General features: G+C 38.3%; 1 protein-coding gene and 1 pseudogene across 4 annotated transcripts in view; one reads left to right on the top strand and one right to left on the bottom strand.

The window, feature by feature from the left end:
• Positions 1-23,909, top strand: part of LOC102835002 (opioid-binding protein/cell adhesion molecule-like) — a 2,270,024-nt gene that overhangs the window by 1,676,289 nt on the left and 569,826 nt on the right. The window lies entirely within an intron of this gene.
• The window catches only part of LOC102810785, a 190,283-nt pseudogene that overhangs the window by 164,827 nt on the left and 1,547 nt on the right, over positions 1-23,909 (bottom strand).

The raw sequence follows: 23,909 nt of genomic DNA, 5'->3' as shown, positions 1-23,909 counted from the left end.
ATAAGTGTTTTGGTGTACATCCCCCCTCAAACAAACAAACAAACAGAGGGAATATAAGCAAATACTGTGGAATGATGATGCACAAAAGAGATTGTAATCACCGCAATGAAATGATGAGTGTAAAACTAATGTACTCCCACGTAGACTAAAACTCAAGTCACAATAAAAACTTAAAAAAACAAAGCAAAACAAAAATCAAGAATTGCATTATGGTACTTTCACATTTAAACCAGTCACATTCACTAATATTTTTTTTTAAATTGAACCCTCAGTAGAAGATCACTGTAAAGACACTGGGCAGGGGTGAAAGACATCAAGGTCCCCATGCATTCCCATTGATAAAATTACTTTTTATTTTTATGTACATAACATCATAAAACTATGTATAAATCTCTTATGCTTATTCCCTTGCATTACTGTAAAGTTTGAAATTATAAATTCTACATATATAAGAGCAATACAATTTAAATTAACATTAATTTCATGAAACAGATGATGTTTTATTGAAATTAAATTCCAAGTTGTGATGTGAATATGGTACTGACCGCTTTAAGACAATTTCATTTGAATTTAGTATTTACCATATGATTACTAAGTTCTCTTTGCACATGTGTTCATTCCAACACTTGAAAACCTTCACTACTGTAGCATATTCTGATATTTTTCTGTCTTCCTTGACCCAGCAAGTCTACCTTGGTATTTTTCTCACTCACATGAAACAGTGAAAGATATATTCTTTGGTATCAATTTGATGAAAGTACAAAAACAAATCAGGGCATTTAAATGCAATAGTCCCTCATTATAAAGTGCGTATTGCACTACAGGGTAAGCAGTGAACCTTCACATATATCATTTAAATATGTGTTGAAAACCTACTAGATGCCACATGCCCTGTGAGAAGAGATACAGAATGAGTAATAATAACTTGGTCCCTGTCTGTGTGGTAATTATAGTCAAGCAAATAATTATGTAAGCAACCTTATGCACAACACAATGAAACATGGCCTGGTTCTGTGACATCCTCACAGTTGTTGTTGTGTACATCCATTTTTGTTACCACTGTATCAATCCATTTCCTTAGAAGTCTTCCTCTTTTTCTCTGGACCTCCACTATACCAAATATTATGGCCTTCTCCAAGGATTGATTTTTCCTGACACTGTGTCCAATGAACAAAAGATGAAGTCTTGCCATCCTAACTTCTGAGGAACATTCTGGCTATTCTTTTTTCAAGTCAGACTTGCTTGTTCTTCTGACAGACCATGGTGCTTTCGATATTCTTTGCCAACACCATAATTCAAATGAATCAATTCTTTTGTGATCTTCCTTATTCAGTATTCAACTTTCACATGATTGCTGCTGTTCTTGCTTTATTAAGTGCCAGAGAGTCAGTTCAAACTCATAGAAACCCTGTATAGGGTTTCCAAGGAGCAGTTGGTGAGTTTGAATCACTTACCTAACAGGTCAAACCAACCTTGAAGTTGAGTGTTTATCCTATGGTGCCACACCAGGACTCCATGTATGTTGTTGTTAAGAGCTATCAAGTTGTTTGACTCATAGCAACCCTGTATAAGATTTTCAAGAAGTGGCTCGTGAGTTTGAACTGCCAAACTTGTGGTTCAAAGTGACCTTGTGGTCCAGAGGTTATTCAACAGTGCTACACCAGGACTCCACCACATGCATATTAGGTGATATGGCTTGGGTCAGTCAGGTGCACCTTAGTCACTCTAAGTGATATCTTTGCTCTTTAATAATTTGCTTCTTCTGCTGTGTGCCATGGAGTTGGTTCCAAATCATAGCGACCCTGTACAGGGTTTCCAAGGCTGTAAATCTTTATGGGAGCAGAACACCTCATCTGTCTCCCGTGGAATAGCTGGTAGTTTTGAACTACTGACCTTGTGGTTCGCAGCCTGTTATGTAACCACTACACTACCAGAGCTCCTTAATACTTCAGAGAGGTTTTTGTTTGTTTGTTTGTTTGTTTTGCAACAGATTTACTTAATGTAATAAGTCTTTTGATTTCTTAACTGCTGCTTCCTTAAGTATTGATTATGGAGCCAAACAAAATGAAGCATTTGATAGCTTCAATCTTTTCTCCATTTTTTTCATGATATTATTTATTTGTCCAGTTGTGAGGATTTTCCTTTTGTTTACATTGAAGTGCAATCCATACTGAATGCTGTAGAATTGTATGAGTAAGTGTTACAAATCCTAGTCCCTTCCAGATGGTGGGCTGAGCTGCTGGATTTGTGGCTAGCAGTCCAGAGCGTTTCCCTTGTTCTCTTTGAATTACTGTCTCTTGATCTATATATAGGTTCCTCATTAGCACAATTAAGTGTTGTGGAATACCCTTTCTTTATACTGTAACCCATTTTTATGATCCAAATCAAGCACAAGTAAACATATTTGTAGTATTCTCTGCTTTTAGTCAAGATCTCTATGACATCAGCGATGATATACCTGGTTACATGTACTCTTCTGAATCCAGCTTGAAATTCTGGCAGCTCCCTGTCATGTACTGCTGCAACCAGTTTTGAATTAGCTTCAGCAAAATTTTTCTTGCATATGATATTAATGATCTTATTTGTTGATTTCCACATTACATTGGGCGCCTTTCATTGGAATGGGCACAGATATGGATCTTTCCCAATTGGTTGGCCAGATAGCTTCTTCCAAATTACTTGGCATAGACAGTGAGTGTCTCTAGCACTGCATCAGTTTTGTGAAATATCTCAATTTGTATTCCATCAGTTTCTGGATACATTTTTCTGCCACTGCCTTTAGTGTAGCTTGTACTTCTTCATTAAATACCTAAGTACTGCATAATTGACTTAAGTAGCATAAATTCGATGAAGCGCAGGTTGCAGTCTTGAAAGCTGTATAGTAATATTGTGGTTGTTGTTAGGTGCCATCGAGTAGGTACCGACTCATAGCGACCTTATGTATAATATAATGAAACATTGCCCAGTCCTGGGCCAACCTCACAATTATTGCCATGCTTGAGCCCACTGATGCTGACATTTTGCCAATCCATCTCACTAGGGGTTTTCTTCTTTCTCTGACCATTGACCTTATCAAACATGATATCCTTCTCCAATGACAGGTCCCTCCTGACAATAGGTCCAAAGTATGAGAAACAAAGTTTGGCCATCCTGGCCTCCAAGGAGCACTCTGGCTGCACTTTTTGTAGGGTCACCAAAAATTGGAATTGACTTGAAGGCTACTAACAACAACAATACAGTCTTGGTATTGCACTTTGGGTTAATGTGCTGGACTGCAAAATCAGTTTGAATTATAGGTTGGCAGATCAAGCTCACCAGTAGCTCCTCAGAAACTCTATACAGTCGCTATTGGTCAGAACCAACTTGATGGCACTTAACAACAACAGCAATAGCTTTGCATTTTAGCATTACCTTACAAAGAGAATGGAAATTTAGAATGATGTAGCTGCATTAGAAAATAAAGAACATTTGCTACTGTGTACTCATTAAAGCAGAGTCCTGGTGTGGAGCTACAGAATAAGTATGGGACTGCTAACTACAGGTCAGTAGTTCAAACCCACCAGCTGCTCCTCAGAAACTGAGTAGCTTTGAGTCAGACAAAGAATTGTGTCCAATTCTTTGGACATTAACATCTATCAGTTATTTATACAGGAGAGTCAAAAACTTGTTATTCAGCAACCAGATTATCTAAATGCTCTTGCAGCCATTTGCATATATATGTGAGCTGTAACTTTTACTTTTTAGTTAAACATGATTCTCAGACACACATGTTACTGCATTCATATTTAAAATGATAAAATCTTCCACATCTGACATTTAGGCCACTGAGGAGCATTTCATGACCCTTCTGTCTGAAATGTGCTCCAAGCTTGAATGTCACACTCCATTCCTATCCTGCTTTCTTCGCCCCCACCCCACCCCAATTTATTAGTATCTGAGGAGTTCCTGGGTGATGTTCCAGATTGAAGTTCCCAGGAAGACTCCTGGTAAGAAAGTTTTGGTGATCTACTTCAGAGACACCAGTCATTGAAAATCCTGAGAAGCACAGTTATACTTGAACACATATGGAGATATCATGAGTTAGAATCAACTCAATGGAAACTGGTTCTATTTTGGGGAATAAATATCTGAAATTATAATAAAAATATTAACAAGCTCTGGTAGCATAGTGGACTATAAGTTGGACTACTAATCATATTGTCATCATTTCAAAACTACTAGTAGTTTCACAGGAGAAAGATGGGGCTTTCCACTCTGGTAAAGATTTACTTATTGGGAACCCTATACAGGGTCAGTATGAGTCGGAACAAACTCTACCACACATAACCACCACCAACACCATGATAAATATTTTACATATGTTTATTATATTGTTTCTATTTATGTCTTACTAGATATAGCTTTATGAGCACAGACTTTGTCTGCCTTGTTCCCTAATATATTTTCAACTCTTAGAAAGTTGCTAGTACATATTAGGCAACGTTTACACAATTGTTAAATTAATGAACAGTTAATGAACTTGGTGTGGCGCTGTGTGTTAATGCATCACACTGCAAAGTCGTTTGAACTGCAAGGTCGGCAGTTCAAGCTCACTAGCTGCTCCTCAGAAACCTTATACAGGGTCGCTATGGGTCAGAATAGACTTGATGGCACTTTAACAACAACAACAATGAACTTTTATTCTTTTGCATTTGCATAGCCAAATTATATAAACAAAGCATAACAGAAACACAAAACTTAAAGGAAGTCAGTGTCGCTACTCTGGAAGGCATATGCTATTTTGTTTAAATTCCAACCTGTCTTTTGTCTGATTTCTGTAAGGCAATGGCTCTCAAATGTGTTCCTCAGAAGAGCAACTGTAGCACCAGCCCCAGCACCAGAACCATCTGGTACATTCTTAAAAAAAAAACAACTTCTTATCCCTAACCCCAGGAACACTGCAGCAAAAGCTTCTAGTGGTCAGTCTTTCAATGTCTTTTAGGAAATTTTCTGTTCTTCCTTAATTTTACTTCAACATCTTCTCATCATATTCTCCACACCCATGGCAAGACTAGTTAAAAGATGTGTATAAGTTACTTCCAAGTATCTTTCTTTTTCTCCTAAGCTATTTTATCTCTCTATATATAAAATTTTGCAGTCATTTGGGGAAACTTTGCAAAGCAAATTGGTTTTCCATTCAACAATTCACACATATCTTTATTCACGACATTGACCACAGATCCCACAGTGTAACAGTGTGACCTACTTCCTCCCTGTCTTTACCATTTCCATGTGTCCTTCTTTCTACCTCTTTTTGCGCTGTGAGCCTGTCCCCCAGCAAACACTGTCCTTTTGATCTCAGACGGTTGATTATTTTAAGGAGCTCCTACTCCCCTGATGTTATTGTTGACGTTATTGTTGTTGTGTTGTTGTCAGGTGCCATCGAGTCAGAACCGACTCATAGCGACCCCATGCACAGCAGAACGAAACAATATCTGATCCTGGGACAACCTCATTACCGCTGCCACACTCGATGCCATCCATGATGCCACCTGGCCGATCCATCTTGTTGGGGGTCTTCCTCTTTTTCTCTGACCCTCCATCTTACCCAACATGACATCCTTCTCCAGTGGCTGTTCCCTCCTGACGATATGTCCAAAGTATGAGAGACGGACGAAGTTTAGCCATCCTGGCCTCCAAGGAGCACTCTGGCTGCACTTCTTCCAAAACAGATCTATTGGTTCTTTTGGCAGCCCATGACGCTTTTAGTATTCTCCTCCAACACCACAATTCAAAGGCATCAATTCTTCTACGATCTTCCTTATTCTCTGACCAGCTTTCGCATCCATATGAGGCTATTGAAAATACCATGGCTTGGGTCAGGCGCACCTTAGTCCTCAAGCTGACATCTTTGCTCTTCAACACTAGAAAGTTCTGTGCAGCAGATTTGCCTAATGCAATATGTCATCTTATCTCTTGACTGCTGCTTCCGCGAGTGTTGATAGTTGATCCAAGAAGAATGAAGTCCTTGAAAACCTCAATTTTTTCTCTCTTGATAAGAATGTTGTTTATTGGTCCAGTGGTGAGGATTTTTGTTTTCTTGACATTGAGATGCAATCCATACCGAAGGCTGTGTTCCTTGAGCTTCATCAATAAATGTTTCAAGTCCTCTTCACTTTCAGCAAGCAAGGTTGTATCATCTGCATATCGCAGGTTGTTAACAAGTCTTCTCCAATCCTGATGCCACGCTTTTCTTCATAGAATCCAGCTTCTCGTATTATTTGCTCAGCATACAGGTTGAATAAGCATGGTGAAAGAACACAACCTTGTCGCACACCTTTCCCAATTTTAAAACATTCAGTGTTTCCATGCTCTGTTCGAATAACTGCTTCTTGGTCCAGGTACAGATTCCTCAGAAGTACAATTAAGTGTTCTGGAATACTCATACTTCTCAATGTTGTCCATAGCTTGTCATGATCCACACAATCGAAAGTCTTTGCATAGTCAATAAAGCATAGGTAAACATCTTTCTGATATTCTCTGCTTTCAGCCAAGATCCATCAGACATCAGCAATGATATCTCTCATTCCACGGCCTCTTCTGAATCCAGCTTGAACCTCTGAAAGTTCTCTGTCAATGTATGATTGTAGCTGTTTCTGTTCACATTGTAGGTCTGCTATTATTTGGGTAGAAGGGGACTCATGGGGGTGAGAACAGTTCTAGGTGTGAAGGGTGTCTGAGGGCCATAGTCTCAGAGTTCTACCATCATCTGTCTGACCAATAGCCTGGTCTTTTTTTTTCATGGCTTTGAGTGGACCCTGGATAGGGTTTCAGGAAGTGGATGGATTTACTTCATAGTTTTCAAGTTTGTTCCATTGTTCTCTGTATGTCATTTGTTCCAATACCAGACTGCTTTGACTACTGTAACTGTATAATAGGTATTGAGATTGGTAAGTGTGAGGCTTCCTATTTTGTTCATCTTTAGTAGTGCTTTGCTCATCTGGGGTCACTTTCCTTTCCTTATAAAAGTGGTGACTAATTAGTTAATCTCTTTAAAGAATGATGCTAGAACTGGACTGGAATTCCATTTGTCTGTAGATCACATTGAGTAGTATTGGTATTTTACAGTGTTAAATCTTACTATCTGAAGTAGGATACATTCTTCCTTTTATGTAGTTCTCTTTGACGTCTTATAGTAGTGTTTTATAATTTCCTTTGTCTTTTGTTTCTCTGGTTGGATTTACTCCTTAGCAATTCATGATCTTGCTTTACTGATTTTCTTTTCAGAGGTCTGCTTAGTTTAATTTTTTTATGATTCTTGTACCCTCCCACTATGCTGAATACTTCTATTAATTCTAGTCGTTTTCTTGTTGAGTCTCTTGGATTTTCTATGTATCTTGTTGCTGTTAGGTGCCGTTAAGTTGGTTCCTACTTGAAGCAATCTTATGTACAACAGTCCTGGTTTGTATTAGCATTGTAGGATAAGTTTTGTTGTTGTTGTTATGTGCCATGGAGTCAGTTCCGACTCATAGTGACCCTGTAGAGGGTTTCCAAGGTTGTAAATCTTTACGGGAGCGGAAAGCCTTGTCTTTCTCCCATACTGGACTGCTGACTACAAATTCAGTGGCTCAAATATACACCAGCCACTCTTTGAAAACCCTATACAGGGTTGTTATGTATTGGAACCGACTTGGTGGCACTTAACAACGACAACAAAGTACAACAGAACACTACCCAGTCATGTAATTATTATTGGTCCGGTTGTGACTGGTTTCCAAGGAGCAGCTGGTGGGTTTTAACTACTAACCTTGTGGTTTGCAGTCCAGTGCTGATCCTACAGCACCACACCAGGAGTCCTAAAGGTTAAACACTTGGCTGGTAATGTAAAGGTTGGTTGTTTAAACATGCCCAATAGCTTCTTAGAAGAAAGCTCTAGTGATCTGCGTCTTTAAAGCTTATGGGCATGAAAACCATTTGGAGCTGTCCTACTCTGTAACACATTATGTCAGAATTCTTTGTATGCTGTTGTTAAGGGCCATTGAGTCTGTTGTGACTCATAATGATCTTGTATAGGGTTTCTAAAGAGCAGCTGGTGGTTAGAATGGTTGTCCTTATTGTTAGCTGTCCGCTACTGATCCTACAGCACCACACCCAAATTCCATATTCTAGGTATGTTGTTGTTGTTAAGTGCCATGGAGTCAGTTCTGACTCATAGCAACCCTGTATAGTGTTTCTGAGAATTTGAAAGGCCACCCTTGTGGTTCCAAGTCCGGTACTGATTTTGTAATCTACAAACGAAGATTGTCTTATTTCTTCTTTGTCAATTTGAATGACTTTTACTTCCCTTTTTCTGTTGCCTCAGTGCTCTGAATAGGAATGGTGATAAAGGACATTCCTATTTGGTTCCTATTCTCAAGGAGAATCTGGTCAAACTCTGTCCTGTGAGAATAATGATGGCCTTTAGCTTTGTGTATATGACCTTAATCATGTTGAGGAATTTTTTTCCCTGTTCCTATTTTGTTGAGCATTATTTTCAGGAAGGAGTGTTGGGTTTTATGAAATGCCTTTTCTGTATGAATTGGTATGATCGTGTGGCTCTTTTCCTTTGTTTCACTTATGTGGTGGATTGTAATAATTGTTGAGTTGAATCATCCTTGTATATCTGGTATGAATATCACTTTGTCATGTTATTTTTTTGATATGTTGGTGGACTTTGATTATTAAGATTTTGTTGGTAAATTTTGCATCTTTGTTCATTAGAAATATTAGTATATACTTTTCTTTGTAGTGATGTCTTTGCCAGGTTGTGGTATTAGCATTTGTTTGCTTCATAGAATGAATTTGGGAATATTCCATTCGTTTTCTATGTTCTGGAATAGTTTTATTAGAATTGATGTCAGCTCTTCTCTGAAAGTTTGGTAGAATTCTATATTAAAGCCATCTGTTCCATGACTTTTTCCTTGGGGAGAGGGTACAGGGGGAGGGAGAGAGTTTTTAAATGACCTGTTCCATTTCGTTTTCTTATGTGATCATCTATTCAGGCTTTCTAACTCAGGTTGTGTTGGTTTGAGTAGGTAGTGTGTTTCTTCTAGTCATTTGTCCATTTCTTCTAGGTGTTTTTCAGATTTGTTGGAGTGCAGTTCTTATTGTTCTGTAATAGTTTTTATTTCAGATGGTTCTATTGTGACATTACCTGTTTCATTTTTTGTGTGTGTTATTTGCATCTTCTCATTTTCCCCTTTGTTAAACTTAACAGTAATTTGTCCTTTTTATTGATGTAGTATAAGAGCCATTTTCTAGTGTGGTTGTTTCTCCCTATTGTTATTCTGTTTACTGTTTCATTTCTTTTTGCCTAGATCTTTATTGTTTGCTTTCTTCTACCATAGACTTTTCTCTCCCTCTCTCTCTCTCTTACTTCTCTTTATGTTATTATGTGGAAAGAAGGTGCATGCTGTGCCTGATACTGTGTGTCTGATACTGATGCTGTGTTTTGGTACTATGAGCAGTTCTTCTAATCTGATAACTATAGTCTTCTGAGGAGTTAGGGTAGTCATTGTTGTTGTTATGTGCCATGGAGTGGGTTCCAACTCAGTAACGACCCTGTACAGGGTTTCCGAGGCTGTAAATCTTTACGGGAGCAGAAAGCCTCATCTTTCTCCTGTGGAACAGCTGGTAGTTTTGAACTGCTGACTGAGAGATTAGCAGCTTGATTTGTAACCACTACGCTACTAGAGCTCCTTAGGGTAGTCATAGCTTCTGACAAATGTCCCACGTTTCACATCTGGTCCTCTGGAGGCAGTCAGAATAGGAGAATTTCCATGTTTGAATTCATCTAGAACCCAGTCTTAATCCTGTTGAATCTCGTTACCATGGATACCTGTGGCAGGCCACCCATCTCCATATTTTTCTGGCAAGTTTCTCACATCTTCCTTTGGTTTCAACAAAACTGGCTTTAATTATCCTTTTCATTCATGATCTCTTCCACTAGACAAATATATTTTTCACCCTTTTCCACATCATGATATATATCCACAATCTGAAAAATGTTGTGGTTTTCACTCAGCTCTAGTTTATTGTGTACATGAATGCACTCTTTCAGAAAGTCATCGGCAATCTATCTTAATTCTTCTGACCAAATTGCAGTCCATATTAAGACTTGCCTAGGAGTTCTGATGTGGCTAAAGCACTGGACTGAAAGATTGATTTGAACTGAAAGGTCAGCGACTTAAATACATCATCCATTCCTCAGAAACCATATACAAGGTCACTAAGAGTCAGCTGATTCAATGGTACTTAACAACAACAACATTTTATCTGATCCACAATCTTCCTTATTTGGAGTTCAAAGGCCATATGGAGCAGTTTGTCTGCTTTGTCAAGGAGAAGGCAGGCTGTTCTTCTCACACTGGCTTTCTCACACTCTAAAAAGTCAATCAGCCTATCATGTATTATGATATTCCACACCTCTCTCCAAATTACATATCTGTGGTCCCTTGGGAGTTCTATTATAGATGCAAATAGACTTCAAACCAAATGCTTTACAGTATTCAGCAGCTGCTTGGTGCACCTGTTGGGCAAGTTCCGAGTTGGGGCTTATTGTTGTTGTTATGTGCTGTGGAGTCGGTTCCGACTCATAGCGACCCTGTACAGGGTTTCCGAGGCTGTAAATCTTTACAGGAGCAGAAAGCCTCATCTTTCTCCCACGGAACAGCAGGTAGTTTCGAACTGCTGACCTTAAGGTTCGCAGCCCGATTCGTAACCACTACGCTACCAGAGCTCCTTGAGTTGGGGGCTAGTACCAAACAAATATGCCCATCACCTCTCTCAAGGAAATGGCTAATGATTGATGTGAACAATGGCAGCCAGCAAGTAAGACAATGTCTTCCCACATCCAGTTTGTGCTACTTCAATCATATCCAATCCACTTAGAACGAGTCATCCCTGAACCGCTGTCCTTGCAGTTGAAATTGACCTTGAAGTCCAGCACATTAACCCACAGTGCTACCAGGACTCCTGAGCTTAAATGTGTTGTTGTTAAGTTCTCTCGAGTCATTTCTGACCCATACCAACCCTATATAGGGTTTCAAAGAAACAGCTGGTGAGCTTAAACCACCAACCTTGTGGTTCAAATGACTTTGCAATCCAGTGCATTAGCCCACAACACTACATAGCAGTAAGTAAATCAAGATTTCTTGATAAAAAAAAAAAAAAACTTTTCAAATTTGAGCAGTTCATCAAGATTTCACTTCTTTTGAACTACGTTCGCCCAGGGTTTCAAACTTCTTTCCAGATAAGGATCCTAACCTATCAGGTGTCCCAAACTCTCAGTTCTGGCCGCAGTCTTGGTCACTCGGATACCTCTACATGGTATAAGTGGTTGTGGTTGATGGGAAAAGAAGCAAGGAGAATCACACAAAGAGTCGCTAGGGGTGGCGACTGCAAGGCTGTCTGGTGGTGGCAGTGGCAGAGAGCCCTCAATAAGAGCCCTGTGGAAATGAATGAGGTTTTAATTACCATTTTTCATTTCTTCCATTACCCAGGAATTTTTAAGCAGGACGTTCTCCAGTTTCCGGTAGATTTTCCCCTGTTGATCTCCTTGTTGTTATTGATAAATACTAAGTTTATAGTATTGTGAGCTAAGAGGATGCTTTGTAGTGTTTTGATATGTTTTAATTTATTGAGACTTGCCTTATGACCTAACCTATGGTATATTCTGGAGTCCTGGTGTGGCGCTGTGGGTTAATATGCCAGACTGCAAAGCCTTTTGAACAAGGTTGCTGTGGGTTGGAATCGACTCGATGGCATTTAACAACAACAACAAATGGTATATTCTGGAGAATGTTCCATATGCACTGAAAAAGAATGTATACTATGCTGTTGTTGGTTTCAGTGCTCTGTGTCTGTCTATTTACTCAGGTAGGTTGACTGTGTTGTTTAGATCTTCTGTATCTTTGTTGTTTCTTTCTTGTTATGTCCTTTATCGAAAGTGGTGTATTAAAACCTACTACTAGTACTGCGGGATTCTCTGTTTCTCTTTTCAATTCTGTTAAATTTTGACTTATGCATTTTGGTTTTCTTTCATTGGCTGTGTGTTATGTCTTCTTCATGGATTGATACATTAATAATTACACAATGTCCTTCCTTGTCTCATTTGCTGTTTGTTTTCTCTGTGAGAGATCTATTTAATCAGAAATTAATATTGCCACTCAGCTCTTTTGTGGTTGCCATTTGCTTGGCATATTTATCAATCTATCTATCTATCTATCTATCTATCATCTATCTATCTATCTATCTATCTATCTATCTATCTATCTATCTTTAACATTAGACATTTAGCTAATTTTTGCCTTTGTGTGAAAGGTGTGTTTTTAGACAACATATTGATAGGTCATTTTTGCTTATTCATTCTGCTACTCTCTGTCTCTTGACTGGTGCATTTAATCCATTTACAATTTGTGCAGTTATGGACAGACATGAATCCCTGCTGTCATTTTCCTGTTCTTTTTGCGTGTGTGTGTGTGTGTGTGTGTGGTGTTGATGGTTTCTTTGTTTCATGTTCTATAAGAGCTGAGCCCATTTTGTTTATAATTTTCTTATCATTTATTTCCTTACTGTTGTTTTAATGTTTATTGAGACTGTATGATTTTATTTTTAATGAGAAGGTTTATTCATTTTGTTTGAGGTTACCTTCTGATTTATTATTATGGTTCCAAGTTGATGCTGTAGGATAAGTACTGGACTGCTAACCACAAGATTATGAGTTTTATAAGGGAAGTTAACAGCTCAGAATTCAGAATCAGGCATGTTTGGGGAACAGTTCTTCTAATCAGGACAGACTCTCCTCTGCTGATTCCTTAAGTAGGCTTCTCTGTGGCCTTTGTCCTGCCCTTTGCTCTACTCCAACAGTGCTATAAAGATCTATTTGGACTGGTGATAAATGCTCACCACTCCATCATAAACCCCAGCCTGATGGCACTTGGCTCTCGCTTCATGGGTCAGCAAACCTAGCACCAACAATTAAGTGCTTGGAGTCACCCCACTCTGCAAGCAAGCCTCTTGCCCAAAGTCACTCAGTTTTTCTTGCTCCTTGGGATGGGATGCCCACCCCTCTGTCTCCAACTCTGACTCTTGGTTCTGCTGCTGCTTCTCTGGGGTCACAGCATCACAGTATTCTGACTCTGAGTTGAGGAGACTCAATGCACATGCATGGGGACCTCAGGATGTTCAGGATGCACTCCCCTCCTTGCTCTTCCTTTTTGGTAGTGAGATCCCTACTTCTGTTTCTGAGATGACTCATTTTATACCCATCAGGATGGCAAATTTGACCAAATCATAGTTAAACTTGTTAGCAACCACTCACAACTGAGTCAACATTCCCCCACTTTTATTTACCCAGACCCACCAGGAACAAATTTTTCATGGGAACTTACAAAGTGTATGGTTAGAAGTCCTGGAGTGGTGCTGTAGGATAATGAGCTAGACTGCAAGGTCAGTTTGCACCACAAGATTGGCAATTCAAACCCACCAAGGGCTTCTTGGAAACCCTATATATACAAAGTTGCTAAGAGGTGGAACTCATTCGATGGCACTTAACATCAACATGGCTAAACAAAACATTAAATAACCCACTGTACCACCCAGAAGAATAAATATATCAGTTTCTGAAGTGGTACAGCCAGAATGCTCCTTGGAAGCAAGAATGTTGAGTCTGTCTTTCTTATTTTGGACAAGTTAGCAGGAGGGCCCATTTCCTGGAAAACGACATCATGTTTGGTAAAGTGGAAGGTCAGCAAAAACAAGACCCTCAATGAGACGGATTAACCGAGTACCTGCAGCATTAGGCTCAAACGTAGCAATTGTGAGGATAGCGCAGGACTAGGCAGTGTTTCCTTCTGATATACATAAGGTCACTATGACTCGGAACCAGCTTGATGACACCTAACAACATTATATTTCTTTATCATTAATAGGACTGTAGTCCTGGTAGGATTCTGTAGAATAAGTACTAGACTGCTAAGCACAAGGATGGTGATTCAAACCCACCACCTACTCCTCAGAAACCCTATACAGAAACTCTGTATATTGTTAGTATTTGAAAAGAAGTACAGAGGAGTACACACCAGGGTATTAATGTAAGTTATCTGTCAGGGATAGGTGGCAGGTTGGCAACCTCAAAAATGCGGACACAGGTGAAAGGGAGCAGAAGACAAAAAGAAAAACTAAAGGACGAAAATAGTCACCTTCTATGACAAGGTCTCGGTTATGTAACTTGTGTTAGTTAATGTGCACAAATGACACAAAATTAGAAAATATTGTAAAAATGGAACCTATTTGACAGCACTTAACAACAACATGTCTATTCAGAGAGCTGGTTTTAATCCTCAGGCTTCTCTGTTCATATAAAGATTGAAGACAAGGAAATCCTATGTGACAGTTTTATTATGTAATCTAAGGCTGCTGTGAGTTGGAATCAAATTTGCAGTGCACAACAACAATGAGACCCAGGTTTGAGAACAGGTAATTTGGGTTATAGTCTTCGATCTGGGGTGTATTTAACTTAGAGGTACCTAGACTTTTTATAGAATGCATGATCAGAGCACAGAGCATAGGTTCATGCCAAAGTTAAATACAAAGATATGTGAGCTCCAGCAAGAATAGATTTGAATTGCCCTATTTCCATGTCAGAGTCTAGACCCCATGATAATTTGAATTGGTTCTATGTACCCCCAACCTGCACAAAGATAATGTAATTTTAAGACAATACATTTAAGGATTCTCAAACTTCCTAGAATTGATCTTGAGCATTTGCCTGATTTTGCATTATAATTCTGGTTCTCTTTCCTTCCTTGTGTGACTAAAAAAAAAAGAAAGAAGAAAGGAAAAAAAGAAGAGTGTGTACTCCCAGAACAACCAAGAGACAATGGATTTGGCTAAGATACAATTTCCCTCACTATATTTGTCACTTCCATCACCCAGCTATTATTAGAGAGGACATCATTCTTTTTTTATTTTTATTTATTTTTTATTTTTTTAATGTTTTGTTGTGACTTATGTGATAGTTTACATGGGAGAACATTAGTTTTACATTCATCCTATCATATATCATTTCATTGCCATGGTTACAATCCCCTCCATGCATCATCAACCAACCAAAGAGTATACACTACAAACCTGCCCCGTGGTCATCAGCACACAGCCCCTCTCCCTCTAAAATCTCCCTCTCACTCTCTGTGTCTAAAGTCCCCAGCTACTCCAGCTCTCCATGTCATTGTCTCTGCCTCCATCTCAGGCATCACTGCTTCTCTGGGTAGGGTCTCGCTCTCTGCTCTTCTCCCTTGATGGTCCCAGGGGCCTCCACTCCTAGACTGAAAAGTTCATCACTCCCCTCCTTGCTACAAAATGTCTACCCTTACATTTCCAACCCTCACAATCAGTCCTGATAACAATTATTCACTATTATATCACAAGAGACCTATCCGCATTTCATTTCATCAGCCCTGACTAGAAAGAGTAGATACTACTCAATGGAGATTCTACCTTCCTCCATGCCCTCTGGATCTAGGTTCCCCAGGACATCATTCTTAAGGAAGAAACCACAAAAGTCACTATTCTCAAGTCATGAACACTTGCTTTCTTGAAAATAGTGACTAAGTACACGAACTCTAGGACCAGGTTGTAGAAGCAATATGAAAGCAAGGTCACATTATTGCATCATCAAGTGAAAGTCAGTGTCCTATCTATATCTGAATAGGAAATCAGAGATTTTTTCCCAACAGAGGGTAGTTTGATTTGGCATATTGAATCAAAGAGTAGTTTGATTCTCCCATCCCTTCTGAACATACTGGGTTAAATGAGAAACTTCTAAGTGAAAAGGTAACATATATTGATAGTCATTCGATAAGATCTGGTAAAATACTACAGGTATACTTCCCAGTTATTGAGTCATTGGATGAGTCTAATATTGAGTAACAAATTCCTTTATAAGTCAGGTATGTAGTATTTTTCCATTTCATTGCTTTCAACAGAATTTAGAAAGACTAATAGAGTTGTCAGCTGTGAGATCATTAAAATGAATTTTGAAGATACATTTCTATGTGGTTTGGCATGTATCTTGGAAGAGGTTCAAAAAGTTAAGTGGCATTGCTATACAAAAGTTTCATTCCTCTCTTCTTGCTTAGTGAACACAGTTTTCTCTAAAAGAGAAAATACGACTGCAATTGATCCTGAATACTTTCTCATTCCAGCAATAAATTATATTTATCCAAGGTAACTAGGTATATCATTGCTAACATCAGCTAGATCTTGGCCAAAAGCAGAGAATACCAGAAAGGTGTTTACTTGTGCTTTATATGCTATGCAAAGGCATTTGACTTTGTAGATCATGAAAAAATTTGGATAACATTGCAAAGAATTGGTATTCCAGAACATTTACTTGTGCTCATGAAGAACCTGTACATAGGCCAAAAGGTAGTTGTTAGAAAAGAGCAAGGGGATACTGAATGGTTTAAAATCAGAAAGGTATGTGCCAGGGTTGTATCCATTCACCATACTTATTCAGTCTGTATGCTGACCAAATATTCTGAGAAATGGGATTATATGAACAAGATTATACCTGGATTATGACTTCAGGATTGGAGAAAGACTCATTAACAACCTGTGATACTTTGCTTGCTAGAAACAAAGAGGATTTAAAATACTTAATGATGAAGGTCCAAGGCTATTTGTAGCCCTCAGTATAGATTGCACCTCAATGGAAAGAAGAAAAGACAAACACACTTCACAAATGGACCAATAAATAACATCATGATAAATGGAGATAAATTGTCAAAAGTTTCATTTTGCTTGGATCTACAGTCAACATTAATGAAAGCAGCAGTCAAGAAATCAAAGGGCATATTGCATTAGACAAATCAACTGCAAATTACCTCTTTAAAATGTTCAAGAACAAAGAGATCAGTCTGAGGACTAAAGGGCTCCTTACTCAAGTCATGGTATTTCAGTTGCCTCATATACATGTAAAAGTTGGAAAATAAAAAAGAAAGACTGTAGAAGAACTGATGAATTTCAATTTTGACCCTGGAGAAGAATATTGAAAATACTATAGACTGCCAGAAAAACAAACAAATCTCTTTTGAAAGAAGTATAGTCTGAATAGCAAGCCTGGGATAGCAAGACTTAGTCACTCATACTGCAGACCTTTTATCAGAGAATAAAACCATGCTTGGTAAAGTGGAGGGTCTACAAAAAAGATGACGACCCCCAACAAAATGGATGGACACACTGACAACAGCAATGGACAGCTGTAACAATTGTGAGGGTGGTGCAGGACTGAAGAGTATTGGATGACACCTAACAATAACAACAGAATCCATTGTATGATGGAAAAGAAGAAAAGCTGCATTCACCTTATCTCTTTCATTAAGGAGCTCTAGTAACATAGGAGTCCTGTGTGGCGCTGTGGATTAATGTGCCAGACTGCAAAGCCATTTGAACTGCAAGATTGGTGGTTCAAGCTTACCAGCTGCTCCTCGGAAACCCTATACAGGGTTGCTATGGGTCAGAAGTGACTCGATGGCACTTGACAATGACAGCGGTAACATAGTAGTTACGAGCTGGGCTGCTAACCCTAAAGTCAGCAGTTAGAAACTACTAGCCTTTAGGCAGGAGAAAGATGAGGCTTTCTGCTTCTGTGAAGATTTACAGCCTCAGAAACCCTATACAGGTTTCGCTATGAGTCGAAGCCAATTTCACAGCACATAACCACCACCACCACCATTTCATTAAGAGCTGTATTTCTCATTGAACATTACTTTCTTTCTTTAATTATTACTCAACATAGTGTATAGTACATTTATGTAATTTTTATAAATTGTATGCTGCTTTGAGAAGAAAATTTTATAGTCATAACTAAAATAAATTTGAATTTAAATCTATATACATATTTTATTGCAAATAAATATGATTAGTGATCAATAAATGATTTTTGAGTAAAAAATAGTATATGAGGATAAAAAAGTTTCAAGTCATATATAATAGAAATATGAGTTAAAGTTAACAAAAGGAACTTACTAATTTTATGAGTTTTTATTAAAAGCTTATTCATGTATTTTTAAAATGGATACTTATGAGTATCTAATCACTGTACTTAAATCACATTGAATATATAGATATACATATATATATTTATTGAATGGCTAATGCGTATGTATTCAATGAAAAATTTAAATGGCTATAGATATGGATATTTTGCCCTTTTTATTAAAAAATATGAATATTTTCTACCAGCCAACACTATATCGTTTGCAATGATAACTTCAGTTTTTTTTTTCTTTCAATCTAAAAATATTCAAGGGAGTGCAAAGTTGTTGAAAATTATTTTGGCATATGAGAAGCAAGAATGTTTCTTTGTACTTAGTCACCTGGATTGGTATGGTTCCAGGGACAAATATACCTTCCTCTGCCTCAATTTAGGTTAGCAGCCCGATTCGTAACCACTACGAATAGAGACCCTGAACAGGGTCTCTATGAGTCGGAACCGACTCCACGGTACTTAATAACAACAACAACGCCTCAATTTACCATCCACTTTAAGTCTTTCTGATGCCTAAAATTCTACAATTAGAATTTCATTCTTTAAACAGATAATAATATATTGTTTCAAAAATATGAACATCACTTATAAACATTGCCTATTAACCCCTTTCAATCATTTACAATTGAGAAGAAATTAACAAAGTTATCACATTTTTCCCTAAAGCTTTTCAAAATAAGGAGCAGGGAGGGAACATGGAGGTATAGGCTTCATAAGAGAAATGGAAAATTTCTGTGCCAAGGATGAAATATAAGTTAAAGCAAAAGTTGATGTCCCGGTATGTGGAAGAACAAAAATGACTTCAGTTTTTATTTATATCATTAGTGTAACCTTTGAAGATGGGCAAGACTCTTCAGTCTTATCTGAATTATTCAATCTGAAAAATTAATGTAATTGGCCCCCAAATCTCACCTCACCATTTGCATTTGTTGTTGTTAAGTGCTGTTGAGTTGGTTCTGACTCATAGTGACCCTGTATAAGTATTCTGAGGAGCAACTGGCGAGTTTGAACTCTCAACCTTGCAGTTTAAACTGACCTTGAAGTTCAGTGCTTTTTATACAGCACTGTAGACTTACATAGAAGTGTGCTTAATTCCTTTTTTTTCACAACAGAGTTAATGCACACCATTACCTCATGAGTTGGCTTAAATATAATCAAATTTACATTTGAGCAAGTTTTCTCTGATTATTAAAATTGTTCTAGGGTAGATGAAGCTATTTGTTGATGGCAAAGAGGGGGAGGTTAGAGAGAATACACATTAACAAGGGAAGAATAAAATGGAATGCCACACATATTATGCAGCCATTAAAAAGAACAACACAAAATGTTCAATCAAAAATAGTAACTGGTGAAGCATACAGCTGATATGAAGCAAGAAGAGATGCACAAGAACACCCATACTTGCAAATAGTACCCATTTTACCTGGCTTCAATGGCTGGATGATTAGAACTCAACTAGAGGAAGAAAGAAGAGGGAAAAAAGAGTAATCTGCTACAATTTGATGAACTTGACCTATACTTATGGATGTAGTAGCTCAAAGGAGTGAAAGAATCTTTACAGTGAGGATCATTCCCACCCCCTCAGTACACAGGGTTAACAGGGATGAGCAACTTAGACATTGCCTACCCAAAATGGGGGTGCTTCAAAAGCATGAAGTGACTGGCTTACAAGCTTTCAAATGGGTGCCTAGTTTCAGAGGGTATGGGAGAAGGTAGACTCTCCACTGAGTGATTTCCAGCCTGTCTGGACAGGGCTGATGAAAGGAGATGGGGATAAGACTCTTATGGTTCAATAGTGAATAATTATTATCAGGACTGATTGTGAGTGTTGCAACTGTAAATGTAGATGTTTTGTAACAAAAAGAGGGGAGTGGTTGATTTTGCAGTCCAGGAGTGGAGGACCCTGGACTTCAAGGGAGAAGAGCAGAGTACAGGACCCTATGCAGAGAAGCAGTGGAGGCAGAGATAATGACTTGGAGCAGCAGGGGACCCTGTCAGAGAGGGAGAGGGGCTGTGTGCTGACGGCGAGGGGTAGGCTTGCTGGGTGTACCCTTTGGTTGTTTGAATGCTTATATATTCCCGAGTGCTTCAGTGTACTTCCAAAAAAAAAAAAAGAAAACAAAACAAAAACAGAGGGATTGGAAGCAAATGTTGTTGAATGATGATGCATGGAGAAAATTGTAATCATTGCAATGAAATGAAATATGATAGGATGAATGTAAAGCAGATGTTCTCCCATGTAAACTATCACTCAATTCACAATAAAAATTTTAAAACAGCAACTGGATGTGAATAGGCATTTCACTAAAGAAAAAACCTCAAATAGCCAACATTGCTGTTGTTGTTAAGTGCCATTGATTCAATTCTTACTCACAGTGACTTTGTAAATGGTTTCCAAGGAGCAGCTGGTAGGTTTGAATTGCCAACCTTGTGATTTGCAGTCCACTGCTGATTCTACAGTGTCAACAAGCACATGAAAATCAGCTTACCATCATTAGTCACTAAGGAAATGCAAACCAAAACCATATTGAGATAGTATTATACCCACTAGGATGGCTGTGCATTTAAGAAAGAAAAAAGAAGAGAGCAGTTATTGATAAAGATATGGAGAAATAGAAGCACTCATCCATGGGATGTTCTTGCAGTCATCCCACAACTCTTCTGGTCTTTGGTCTTTAGTGTCTAATGCATCACATCTGTTCTTCAGCTCTCTAAATTCCAGTGGGATATATTCAGGGTCACATTTTTACTCTCGTGGACTTGTTTTCATTTTCTTCAGCTTCAGCCTGAAGTTGCATATGAGCAATTGATGATCTATTCCACAATCTGCCCTGGCCTTGTTTTGGCTGATGCTATGGAGCTTTTCCACCATCTCCTTCCACAGATGTAGTCAGTTTGATTTCTACATATTACATCTGGTGAGGTCCATATGTATAGTTTTCTTTAATACTGTTTTAAAAAGGTGTTTGCAGTAAAGAATTCAGTGGTCTTGCAAAATTTTATCATGTGATATCCAACATCTTTTCTATCACCAAGGCCATATTTTCCAACTACTGATCCTTCCTCTTTGTTTCCAATCTTTGCATTTCAATCATCAGTAATGATCAATACATCTTGATTGCATGTTTGATCAACTTTAGACTGAAGAAGTTGGTAGAATTCCTCAATTTCATCATCACTAGCTTTAGTAGTTGGTGCATAAATTTGAATTTTAAGTCCAAGAGGACTTCAAATACTATGGACAAAGATCAAAGACCACTGCCTTTGGTATGGGTTGCACTTCAATGTAAAGAAAACAAAAATCCTCACCACTGAACCAATAAATTACATCTATATAAATGGCAAAAAGATTGACGTTGTCAATGACTTCATTTTGCTTGGATCAACAATCAACACTTACGGAAGCAACAATCAAGAAATCAAATGACATATTGCAGTGAGGAAATCTGCTACACAAGACCTCTTTAAAGTATTGAAGATCTAAGGTATTAGTTTGAGGACTAAGGTGCACCTGATCCAAGTCATGGTATTTTCAGTAACCTCATATGCATTTGAAAGTTGGATTATGAATAACGAAGACCAGACAAGAATTGATGCATTTTAATTATGGTGTTGAAGAAGAATATTGAAAGTACCATGGACTGCCGAAAGAACAAATAGATCTGTGCTTGAAGAAGTACAGCCAGAGTGCTCCTTGCAAGCCAGGATGGCCAGACTTCGATTTTCATACTTCTGGACATATCAGGAGGGACTAATCACTGGAGAAGGATAGTATGTTTGTTAAAGTTGAGAGTCAGGGAAAAAAAGGGAGGCTCCCAATGAGAATCGGCCTAGTGGCAGCATCAGTGGGCTCAAAGGTAGCAACAGTTGTGAGGTTTACCTAGGATTAGGCAGCGTTTCTTTCTGTTGTGCAGAGGGGTCACTATGAGTTGGTATTAATTCGATGGCACCTATCAACAACAACAACATCCATGGGATGAGGGATGTAAAATGGCACAACCTCTGTAAGTAAGTTTGACAGTTCCACACAAAAAAGTTTAAACAAAATTACTTATGATCCAGATAGTACACTTCTAGGAATTTACCCGAAAGAATTGAAAACAGGAACACAAACACATGTACACTAGAGTTTTTGTGACATCATTCACAATAACCAGAAGGTGAAAATAAATGCCCATCAGCTAATGAATGAATAAACAAAATGTGATATATACATATAATGGAATATTACTCAGTTATAAAAGACCTGAAGTTCTGAAACAATCTACCATGAACATGGATAAATTGAAAATATTATGCTGAGGTAAATAAATCAGAAACAGAAGAAAAAATATACAACACAACTTATATTAAAATCTAGAATAGGTTTCCAGGGTAGTATGGGAGTGAGGGATAAGGAAATACACAAAGCTTAGGGGACAGTGAGATGTCATTTGTTGTTGTTGTTAAGTTCCATAGAATTGGTTCCAACCCATAGTGACCTTGTATAGGGTCTCCAAGGAGCAGCAGGTGAACTTAGAACCACCGACCTTGCAGTTCAAATGACTTTATAGTCTGGCACATTAGGCAGACCTTGTTATTCAAATGACTTTGCAGTCTGGCACATTAACCCACAGCACCACACTAAGACTCCATATTATTGAGAGTGTTGGAAGTAGCAATGATGGTTGAACAACATAGTGGACATAATTGATTGAAGTATATATGAGCTTGCTGAAATGCCAAATATTTAATAAGAGATACAGCAAAACAAATTTGAAAGGATTCACCAAATATAATGAAATAGAAAATTAAGATGTGATCTTTATACTTTTTTTGTAAATCTTAAATAATTCCCAACAAAGAAAATTATGTATGATACAATTTTATTTTTGTAAATCAAACCATAATATTGCTAAGTATCGTGGAGTCAGTTCCAACTCATAGCAACCCTATATTGGGTTTCTGAGGAGCAGTTGATGGTTTGAACTGCCAACCATGTGGTTCACGGTCCAGTGCTGATCCTACAGCACCACACCAGGAGTCCCATACATGGATGTTGTTGTTGTTGTTAGGTACCATCGAATCGATATCAACACATAGCAACCCTATGTACAACCGAACAAAACACTGCCAGGTCCTGGGCCAACCTCACAATTGTTGCCACGCTTGAGCCCATTGATGCTTCCACTTTGCCAATCCATCTCGCTGGGGGTCTTCCTCATTGTCTCTGACCTTCCACCTTATCAAACATGATGTCCTTCTCCAGTGAATGGTCCCTCCTGACAATATAACCCAAGTATGAGAGATGAAGTTTGTCCATCTTGGCCTCCAAGGAGCACTCCAGCTGCACTTCTTCCAACACAGATCTGTTTGTTCTTTTGGCAGCCCATGGCACTTTCAATATTCTCCTCAAATGCATCAATTCTTCTACGGTCTTCCTTATTCACTGTCCAGCTTTTGCATGCATATGAGGTTATTGAAAATACTATGGCTTGGGTCATGTGCACCTTTGTCCTCAAGCTGACATTTTTGCTCTTCAACACTTTACAAAGGTCTTGTGCAACAGACTTGCCTAATGCAATATGTCATTTGATTTCTTGTCTGTTGTTTCTATGAATGTTGATAGTTGATCCAAGAAGAATGAAGTCCTTGACAACTTCAATCTTTTCTCTATTGATAAGAATGTTGTTTATTGGTCCATTGGTAAGGATTTTTGTTTTCTTTACATTGAAATGCATTCCATACCAAAGGCTGCGCTCTTTGATCTTCATCAGTAAATGTTTTAAGTCTTCTTCACTTTCAACAAACAAGGTTGTATCATCTGCATATTGCAGGTTGTTAATGAGTCTTCCTCCAA

Source organism: Chrysochloris asiatica, unplaced genomic scaffold (genome assembly GCF_000296735.1).
Source record: "Chrysochloris asiatica unplaced genomic scaffold, ChrAsi1.0 scaffold00158, whole genome shotgun sequence".
NCBI lineage: Eukaryota > Metazoa > Chordata > Mammalia > Afrosoricida > Chrysochloridae > Chrysochloris > Chrysochloris asiatica.
The sequence above is the reverse complement of the archived record's forward strand: the minus strand, read 5'-3'. Positions and strand labels throughout refer to the sequence as shown.